Source organism: Notolepis coatsorum, assembly GCF_963971535.1.
Source record: "Notolepis coatsorum genome assembly, chromosome: 13".
NCBI lineage: Eukaryota > Metazoa > Chordata > Actinopteri > Aulopiformes > Paralepididae > Notolepis > Notolepis coatsorum.
The window spans coordinates 20,459,682-20,470,082 of NC_140177.1; the positions used below are offsets into that span (position 1 = coordinate 20,459,682).

The 10,401-nt window shown below is 51.2% G+C and overlaps 1 protein-coding gene across 1 annotated transcript in view; it reads left to right on the forward strand.

Moving 5' to 3' along the window:
* The window catches only part of yes1 (YES proto-oncogene 1, Src family tyrosine kinase), an 86,465-nt gene that overhangs the window by 72,885 nt on the left and 3,179 nt on the right, over positions 1-10,401 (forward strand). The window lies entirely within an intron of this gene.

Consider the following 10,401-nt stretch of genomic DNA (forward strand, 5'->3'; position numbering starts at 1 on the left):
CGACAACAGCGATCCACCTTGAATTAAATCACACTGTGTTGGCTGCGTCACAGTCACAAAAGGGGCTACTTAATTCATTAATCCAATCCACTTTATTTATAGAGCACATTTAAAAACAACAAAGTTTACCAAAGTGCTGTACAAGTCCTACAACATAAGATAAAATAAAAAAATTAAATAAAAATTTATTAATTAAATCTTTTTTTATTCGAAGCTTCGAATTAAAATCGAAGCTCGGCCCCGAAGCTTCGATTGCCAAAAAAAATTCGAAGGTCAGCCCTACTGTAACTGAGGGGTACAATTCCCTGACTGTATTACTAGATATGATACTTACTACCACTACCTTTGTACTTAATATTCGGCCACCCAGTACACGGCATAAATATATTATGATGAACACTGTCACGTAGATGAAACGGATCCAACACAGATGTACGAATTAGAAATAGGTCTTTATTTCTACACAGCGATGGTGTGTAGAGCAAGCACTTAATCAAATCAATCACATTTATGAATGGGAATTAGTATGCACTTTTATGGCAAGAGTATTCGTCGGTATATCAATAGAGAATGTCCAATCTCTGAAGGCGCAGGTGGTACATATACGACCTGGAATAGTTTAAGGAATAACAGCAATGATACTTTAATGATTATATACTGGATACACTAGGGGGGGTTAATCCGGTCGCTTGTAAGCCGACAGGAGTAGGAAGGGGGGGGGGGTAGAATCCGGCTGCCTCATCCGGCCAAGGGTATCCCAGGTGAACCCACTGTAGTGCCGTTCAATGCGCCGGCGATCCTTGGACCACAGATGAAAGCAGATGGACTCTTTGTGGGCCGGCGTCCTCCGGTCCACGGCGGAGAGACGTGAAGCGACCTCGTCTTGCAGAGCGTCTCCTCACCTTGCGTCCTCTCCAGGGGGGGGGGTTCCAACACACGGCAGTGTCGGGGGTCTTTATCCATGGAATAATCAACGTATACAAAGCATAATCCGTGCCTGGGAAGGCGGGCTGTCGTCGGTAGAATAATCCGGTATACAGGTCCACTCGCTCGTCGGCTCTGGGGCTCCTCGGGTGCAGCTTCACGTGGGGTCAACCACCCTGGATAAGCAGCCAGTTCTCTGCCCGAAACGATGGGGTACTGACTACGGTAGTATTCTCACCGCACGAAGCACTATATTAACAGACTATTATTAGCTTAATAGACTACGTCCAACTCGACGATATAGTGCCAAATATGACTATTCAAATATTAATATACACGATGCCTCAATACCGATGGTAAGCCGAACTTGGCCTTACTCCCACACGTGGCGTCGCGGGGAGGCTTGACGTCTGTGACTCTATTGGAGGGTAAGAAACTGGACTGAAAAGGAAGTCCTACTTTAGTAGCGCAGTATATATACGCACTATGAACAAATAGTCCCATTAGTGGTGCGGTAGCCAGATTCCTACGCGGAACTAGGACTTGTTCGTACATGTTGAGCGGTACGTTTGAACTGGGTCTGAGGGGTAGGGCAGCCTGGCACCAAGGTCTCGACCAATAGTAGAATGGAGACTATTATGGGATGTTCAGTAGGCTAGAATGGATATTCAATGCATATTGTACAAGGAATATACAAGGGATATCAGGGAATATTAGAGAATATACAAATACAATTAAATATATATATATAAATAAATATATATATTCGGTTTAATCTGGCCCTTCACAACAGCCACCCCCTGATTGGTCCCAGACCTAATCAGTTAAACAGAGACAGATTAATCGCGTTGTCTATTTACACATAAGGGTTTGCTGTAGGGTCAGTCAACTTCACAAAGTCATAGGGTTATAGGGTCATGGTCATCATCGATTGTGTCTGGGAGTCGGGGCAGTTCTATGAGCCTCGCCACGGGACGGGTGTAAGTGCGACCCTGGACGAGCACTTCAGCTGCTCGGACCTTGCCGTCGGCACCGGTGATCACTTTGCTTACGCGGCCGGCCGGCCACATAGCTCTGGGCAGTGATTGATCAATAATCATGACGACTGTTCCTTCTGTCAAATTGTCTCTCTCCTTTACCCACTTCTGGCGGGTCTGTAGAGACGGTAGGTAGTGCAGTAGGAAACTGCTCCAAAACTTGTCGGCTAATACTTGACTGTACCTCCACATTCGTCGGCCGTTCGCTTCTTCAGGCCGGTACATTGTCTGGGGTAATGCAGGATCTAGCCGCCCCATCAGGAGTGTGTTGGGGTCTGCGGAGATAACAGTGCTCAATCCACAGAACACAGACTTCTTATTTTCCACCTCCTCTGGACTTGCTTCCCTCGGGATAGGCATGGGCCACTGTCCTTCCGGGAGTCTTAGGAATGCGGGGCCGTCACTGTAGACCTTGCGGCGGGTGAGGTCATCTAGGGGCATTCCCCGGGTGATGACGTCAGCTGGGTTCTGTTTTGTATCAACGTAGCGCCACTCTGTTTCTCCGGTTAACTCTTCGGTTAAGTCTTGAATCTCGGTGACTCTGACTCCCACGAAGACTTTGTACTTGCATGAGTCCGATTTGATCCAGGCGAGTACTGTCGTGGAATCTGACCACAGGATTGTTCTAGACACCGGTATGGTGAGCTCACGTTGGATGAGCGTGGCTAGGTGCGCTCCGGCTAGGGCTGCGCAGAGCTCTAGACGTGGGATAGATTGTTGCTTGCGTGGGGCTATTCTCGAGCGGGCGAGGACAAATGCTGTGTAGATCTCTCCCCCCCTTTCTTGGGCCCGCAAGTAGGCTACTGATCCGTATGCGACCTCTGAGGCGTCACTGAAGACGTGTAAGTCCATTTTACATGTCTCTGGCCTCACCGTGGGTGGGAAGTAGCTTCGGCGCATATTAACGCCTGGGAGTGAGTCGAGCTCCATCTCCCACTCTCTCCAGGTGGATGCAAGGTGTGCGGGAATGGGGTCGTCCCAGCCCTGGTCCTTGTCCCACAATGCTCGTACAATCATTTTTGCCCTGGTGGTGTACGGTAGAATACATCCTAGCGGGTCATATTGTCGGGCGAGTGTTGTGTACACACTCCGTCTGGTGGTCGGCGCCGCCGCCGGCCTTCCCTGCTCCGTAGTCAGGGGCTTGTGTCTGTAGTGAAGCGAATCTGTTTTGAATCGCCACACCAATCCCAGGGTCATCTCCTGGGCTTCTCCCGGGATTGTAGCCATCCAGGTCTCGCTGCTGGCTGCCTTGTCCTCGGAGGAGAGGCTGCGCAGTACTTGCGGATCGCTGCTGGCCCACTGCCTGAGATCAAAGCCGCCTTTGATCAATGAGGCGCAGAGTTTAATCAGGAGAGCCTCGGCTTCTTCCTGGGTTGAAAGGCTTTGTAGACAGTTGTCTACGTAGAAGCTGTTCTTTACGCTGTGTCGGACCTCTTCGTCCGCTGCTGGGTCCTCTGCTACATGTTTCTGTAGTGCAAATGTAGCACAGCAGGGGGTGCACGTCGTTCCGAAGGGGAGGACTTCCCATTGGTAGATGGCTGGGTGCTCATCTCCTGGCTTCTCTCTCCATAGGAACCGTAACAGGGGCTTGTCCTCCTCTACTAATCTCACCTGCAGGAACATTCCTTTAATGTCCCCGCTGATGGCCACCTTTTCCTGGCGGAAGCGGAGTAGAACGCCGAGTAGGGAGGGGCCGAGTGTGGGACCGGGCAGTAACTCTTTATTCAGATTTTGGGATCCGATCTGGTAGCTGCAGTTAAATACTATGCGGTCTTTACCGTTGTGATGGACCTTGTGGTGAGGCACGTACCACGATTCAGTGGTCTGGTCAGCCTCTTTAATGTCCATCTTTGTGACGTGTCCCGCTGTGATGAGCTTCTCAATCTCAGCGCGGTATACACTCTCTTGGGCGGGGTTCTTGGCTAAGCGCCGCTCCGTGTTCAGCAGGTACCGTTCTGTGACGTCTGTCTTGGCGTGGAAAGTAGGCATTCCTTCTCGCCGCAGGAGTGGCGTGGCGTATCTCAACACGCCGTTGACCGGGACTCTCTTGGTCCCTGTCTCGAGGAGGTGAATGGCGTAAATGTCATCTTTAGAGCGAATGTCTTTCTTTCCGTTCTTAAAGGGCATTTGTTCCAAGGTCCATAGCCGCTCTACGTGTTGCAGGAGTGCGGTTTCTCCCTCTGTGACTCGGGAGTGGAGACATCTAGTGGCTGTACTTCGGTTGAGAGATTTGGCGAGCGGGCCTTGGAGAGTCCATCCCAAACGGGTCTCGACTGCTGCAGGACAGCCTCGGGGTCCGGTATGAACCCGGTCTATCGGGACAATGAGGTCTGCATGGTCGGAGCCTATCAACAGGGTCGGCATAGCATTGTCTATGAGCGGGATCGGTAACTTGCGCAGATGTGCATATTTCTCCATCAGCTTGGCGACGGGGTATGTGTACCGCGACAGTCCTATTTCTTGGCTGGTGAAAGCGTCTGTAATCTGGTACCGTCGCTCAGGCTGGCCGCTTGCTGCGATAGAGAATGAGACATTCTCGCCCTTTATCGTCTTCAAATCTCGTCTTATTGTCCGAATTGTCATTTGGGTTTCGCTTCCCCGCAGCCCTAGCTGGGCCGCAGCGGAGGCGAGCAGAAGGGTCTTCTCGGACCCGTCATCGAGGACGGCGTAAGTGTCCAGGACTTTATTCTGGTAGCTTAGTGTCACATGCACTACTTTTAGGAGTACTCGGGCTCCACTGCTGCTGGCGGGATCGATGTACATGACGCTCGCTTTGCTGCGGGATGGTGCGGGTGAAGGGCGCCGTCTGTTACTGTCGTGAAGTATGTCCAGATGGGCTCCATCGCACTTGGTGCACCCTTTCTTTAAGCGGCATTCGGCTGCCATGTGTGAGCGCGCACAGCGAAAACAGCTCTTGTTGGACTTTATCCATTGACTTGCTTCCTCCGCGTTCAGCTTGGGGAAGGAGTCACATTGCGCTAGCCAGTGTTCTTTCTCACAGTAGGGGCACACTATCTTCCACTTCTCCGTTCTGGAGGGGGTACTGTGGCTCCTGCTGCTCGGTACTGACTCCGATTGGTGCATCACAGTCACCGATCTTCTTCCATCATTTAGTCGTCTGGTTCCTTCTCTGGAGCCAGGGGTGCTCCGTCCGAATGTATCTAGCCGTAGGCTGCTGACTTCTCTTGCCAGGAAGTCTGCTAGATCGAGGAGGTTCGGTTCGGGGCCATTCGGGTCTCGGTGGTCTCTCTGCCGCCTAAAACGCTCCTGTCGAGCGGGCGGCAGCTTCTCCAAGATCCTTTCCACATTTGAGTTGGCGTAAAGTTCATGCCTCCCCTTCTCTCTCTGCGCTCCCAACATCCCTACCAGGGACTGCACTCTGATGGACAGGTCGTCCAGTGCTCGATTGTCTATTGCTGGGGGTAAGCGGTCGATGTGTCGGATCTCCTGGATCACGTAATCCCATATGCGCCCATACCTCTGGTCCAATGCTACCAGCGCTGCTGTGTATGGGGTGGTGGAAGTCGCGTAGGCGAGCGCTATATTATGTGCGCAGGGTACCTTTAAGTGCTTCAGTAGGATGGCGTATTTGTGGCGTTCATCCAATACATCCACCAACATGGTCTCCAGACACATGCGGAGTTCTGTATACTGGGCCCGGTTCTCTTGGGTGAAGTCGGGTACCATAGGCGTGCCAATGTATGACGCTGACTGTGGATACATCGGCGAGCGTTGGGGGAGAGGCCTCCTAGGCGAGTCTCCTCCCGCTCCTTGGTATGGGCTGGTACCGGCAGTGTACCATGGCCCGCTTGTCCAGGTGCTGTTCCTCGGTGCGGGTCGTGCGTCGTGCTCACCCGTGTATAGAGTCGGGGGTCTGTAGCGCAGCTCCGCGGGAGTATAGCCTGGGCTGTACCGGACCTCCTGGTCCGGTAGAGTACTGTGCTGTCGTCGGGCGTGGTTCTCCTCCTCTTCCTCTTCGTCTTCAGTTAGGTCATCCAGTGCTTGTAGTCTCTGGTTTAGCCTCTCCACAGGATATGCTGCTCCTTCCCGGTTGCTAGGTCTCGCTTGGACCGGTGGGGGGAGGTGGTCTGTGGGGGGTATAGACCTCGTCTGTTGGTCAAGTTCAGGGTTGTTTACTCGGCTAGGGGATGCCGCCCTGGAGGTGTGTCTAGACGAGTTCCTGGAGCCTCTGGCGGAGGGAGAGGGTGTTGTCCGTCTGATCAGCTGTTCTATTAGTTGCGCTTGCTGTCTGTCGCGCTCTGCGTCCCGTAGAGCACCAGCAGCTGCTCGCTGGCTGTCTGCTCGGTCTCGGGCCACATTCTCTTCCCTCTGAATGCGTCTTATTTCTAGACGTATATGCTCTTCTTCGCTCCGCTGCTGGATCTGCAGTCGGTCGCGTTCAGCAGCGGCGTTCAGGCTGATGAGGAAGGCCTGCTGTAGGGTCCTCTCTGCCTCGCTGGGAGAAGGCGGTTGTATAGGGGAGCCTTCCCTCGGGGTACTCCTTGCGGAGCCTTGGAGCTCTATCTCCACGGTGCTCTCCCCGTCTTCTTCCGTGCCGAGTTCTCTCGGTAGCGTTGTATTCCTCCCGGGACTCATCGGGGACTACTTCTTCAGTACTGGCGGGGTGTGAAGTCATGTCTGGTTCCCACTGGTCCCCACCGTGAACTTGGTCAGTTACATTAGAACCCGTAGGGGCCTCTATGGTCGGGGTAGTCTGGGCGTTGGGGTTAGACATACTTTTACTTTCTAGTTTTACCGCGTTTACTGTTAGTAGAAGACTAGGTTGTTGACTGACAGCGTAAGCCTCTAAGTACTGAGGGAGCCGTCGTTCGCGCTGCGGGCGTTGGTTAGGAGGATCGTTTCGTGGAGTGTTCATCATAGGCCATTTCAATATTAATAACACTATATTAATATTACACTAATTACCCTCCGGCTCGAAGGACCAATTGTAACTGAGGGGTACAATTCCCTGACTGTATTACTAGATATGATACTACCACTACCTTTGTACTTAATATTCGGCCACCCAGTACACGGCATAAATATATTATGATGAACACTGTCACGTAGATGAAACGGATCCAACACAAATGTACGAATTAGAAATAGGTCTTTATTTCTACACAGCGATGGTGTGTAGAGCAAGCACTTAATCAAATCAATCACATTTATGAATGGGAATTAGTATGCACTTTTATGGCAAGAGTATTCGTCGGTATATCAATAGAGAATGTCCAATCTCTGAAGGCGCAGGTGGTACATATACGACCTGGAATAGTTTAAGGAATAACAGCAATGATACTTTAATGATTATATACTGGATACACTAGGGGGGGTTAATCCGGTCGCTTGTAAGCCGACAGGAGTAGGAAGGGGGGGGGGGGGGGTAGAATCCGGCTGCCTCATCCGGCCAAGGGTATCCCAGGTGAACCCACTGTAGTGCCGTTCAATGCGCCGGCGATCCTTGGACCACAGATGAAAGCAGATGGACTCTTTGTGGGCCGGCGTCCTCCGGTCCACGGCGGAGAGACGTGAAGCGACCTCGTCTTGCAGAGCGTCTCCTCACCTTGCGTCCTCTCCAGGGGGGGGGGTTCCAACACACGGCAGTGTCGGGGGTCTTTATCCATGGAATAATCAACGTATACAAAGCATAATCCGTGCCTGGGAAGGCGGGCTGTCGTCGGTAGAATAATCCGGTATACAGGTCCACTCGCTCGTCGGCTCTGGGGCTCCTCGGGTGCAGCTTCACGTGGGGTCAACCACCCTGGATAAGCAGCCAGTTCTCTGCCCGAAACGATGGGGTACTGACTACGGTAGTATTCTCACCGCACGAAGCACTATATTAACAGACTATTATTAGCTTAATAGACTACGTCCAACTCGACGATATAGTGCCAAATATGACTATTCAAATATTAATATACACAATGTCTCAATACCGATGGTAAGCCGAACTTGGCCTTACTCCCACACGTGGCGTCGCGGGGAGGCTTGACGTCTGTGACTCTATTGGAGGGTAAGAAACTGGACTGAAAAGGAAGTCCTACTTTAGTAGCGCAGTATATATACGCACTATGAACAAATAGTCCCATTAGTGGTGCGGTAGCCAGATTCCTACGCGGAACTAGGACTTGTTCGTACATGTTGAGCGGTACGTTTGAACTGGGTCTGAGGGGTATGGCAGCCTGGCACCAAGGTCTCGACCAATAGTAGAATGGAGACTATTATGGGATGTTCAGTAGGCTAGAATGGATATTCAATGCATATTGTACAAGGAATATACAAGGGATATCAGGGAATATTAGAGAATATACAAATACAATTAAATATATATATATAAATAAATATATATATTCGGTTTAATCTGGCCCTTCACAACACCTACTGTAAGTACAATATTGGTACCATGGTGACTTTTACCCTGGTAAATTATATATACAACGGCCAGTACCTACGGTAAAACAAAGATTACCACTATACTTTTGTGTAAGGTGATGGTAGGAAGGACGAACTACCTCCTCTGGGATCTCACTGTGTTATAATGAGTTTCCTGAGTCTGGTTGACGTCTTCCTTCGCGACAGGAGGGTGTGTTTAGAGGTCAGTGTGGCGCAGGTGTAGGGTCTCTCTGGGGGCAAGTCTAGGTATTTGTGTATTCAGTTAGTTGCTCTCAGAAAGTGCCTGAAGGGGGGGAAAAAAGAGACATTTCTTGTGACATGCCATTCGGAGAAGAAGCAGGGTATTAAAAGTCAAGTCAATTCATAATTCTCAATTTAAGGCCTTATTGAAAAGTCTTACATTTAATTTGGACATGTATTACATTTGAAATAATATAAAATACATTCAACGTTTTCGTATATATTCAAGTCGTTGTTTTTCAGCCTGGCTACTGGGAGCGAGGATTTAAATTGACAGACGTTCCTCGTGACAGTCTTTCCTTCTCGTGACTCGCTGCTCTGAGGAGTATTAAAGTTCCACGGCTGTCGCCTGCATCTACCTCCACATCTCGGCGCAGAGCAGAGGAGTCGTGCCTGGCACACATGAGTCAACACAGATGGCCGACGGCTTATCGGTCCACGGGAAAGCACCCCTCACGCTCCACCGTGCAGAGGATCCGGGCCACGAGGAGCCTCCACCCCCCCCCGTCTCTCCCCTGCCCCCTGCTGCAGTGAGGACGGTACTGCGGCGCGTCTGGTGTGACTGGCACTGATTACAGAGCGTGCCATATGGCAGACCTGACCACAAGCTCTAATATACTGCCATCTGGCCCCTGTGGCCTGGCTCTCACTACGCCAACCCCTCGGGCTCATTAATGCAACCCTGCAGTTCTGAGGACCGAGCCTCGGCTCCCAGAGTCTGGCTTCAATTCGTCAGGGCTCTTATTCTGCCATGTTGTAATTTTTTTTACAGTGCAGAGAGAGGCAATAGGAGACGAGTGTGGGGGGGGGGGGGGTCAATCTGAGGCGCAGGAGCCAGACGGGAACACACCTCTCGTGTCTACAGATATGTGTGCGACTGTTTCCACGCGTGAAACATCCACCGCTGAGACGTAAACCATGCTAACGCCTCGGCCTGCAGGCATACCGGCCGGCAGCAGTTGCTCCACGGTATTCTCCTCTTTCACGGGGGTGTGAGAGAACCCAATCCACTCTGTCCCACAGAGGGAGAGAGAGAGAGGGGGTGGGTAATGCAAGGAGAGAGAGAGAGAGAGAGAGAGAGAGAGGGGGTGGGTAATGCAAGGAGAGGGGGAGAGAGAGGGGGTGGGTAATGCAAGGAGAGAGAGAGGAAGGGATATGGGGTAAAGGATGTGGTTGTGTCCATACCGCTGTCAGTGTGTCATGTCTTCTTTTAGCGGCAGACCCGTTCCCCCGGGGAGCTCTGTCTGTCTGCCGGGTCACTGGGTTCACCATCACTCTTCCTGGAGTGGAGAGACGAGGTTTGCGTTCTAGTGCTGCTGGAATGGTTACTGAGGTTCTAGTGCTGCTGGAATGGTTACTGAGGTTCTAGTGCTGCTGGAATGGTTACTGAGGTTCTAGTGCTGCTGGAATGGTTACTGAGGTTCTAGTGCTGCTGGAATGGTTACTGAGGTTCTAGTGCTGCTGGAATGGTTACTGAGGTTCTAGTGCTGCTGGAATGGTTACTGAGGTTCTAGTGCTGCTGGAATGGTTACTGAGGTTCTAGTGCTGCTGGAATGGTTACTGAGGTTTACATGCTAGTGATGCTGGAAATTCTTAACTAGAGTTAAAACCTAATTTGGGTGTAAGAGCTCCCAAGAGTTAAGAGCCCCTTCATTATCTATGGAGCAGCCCCATATATTTTACATCCCAGTGACATCACTGATTGGAGGGTTCTCTAGTCTGATATCCCGCTTTAGGAGAGAGTGCTGCGTGTTCACAAATACTGACTGAAGTATTGAAGGGGCACGGGGAGAACATAATGTGA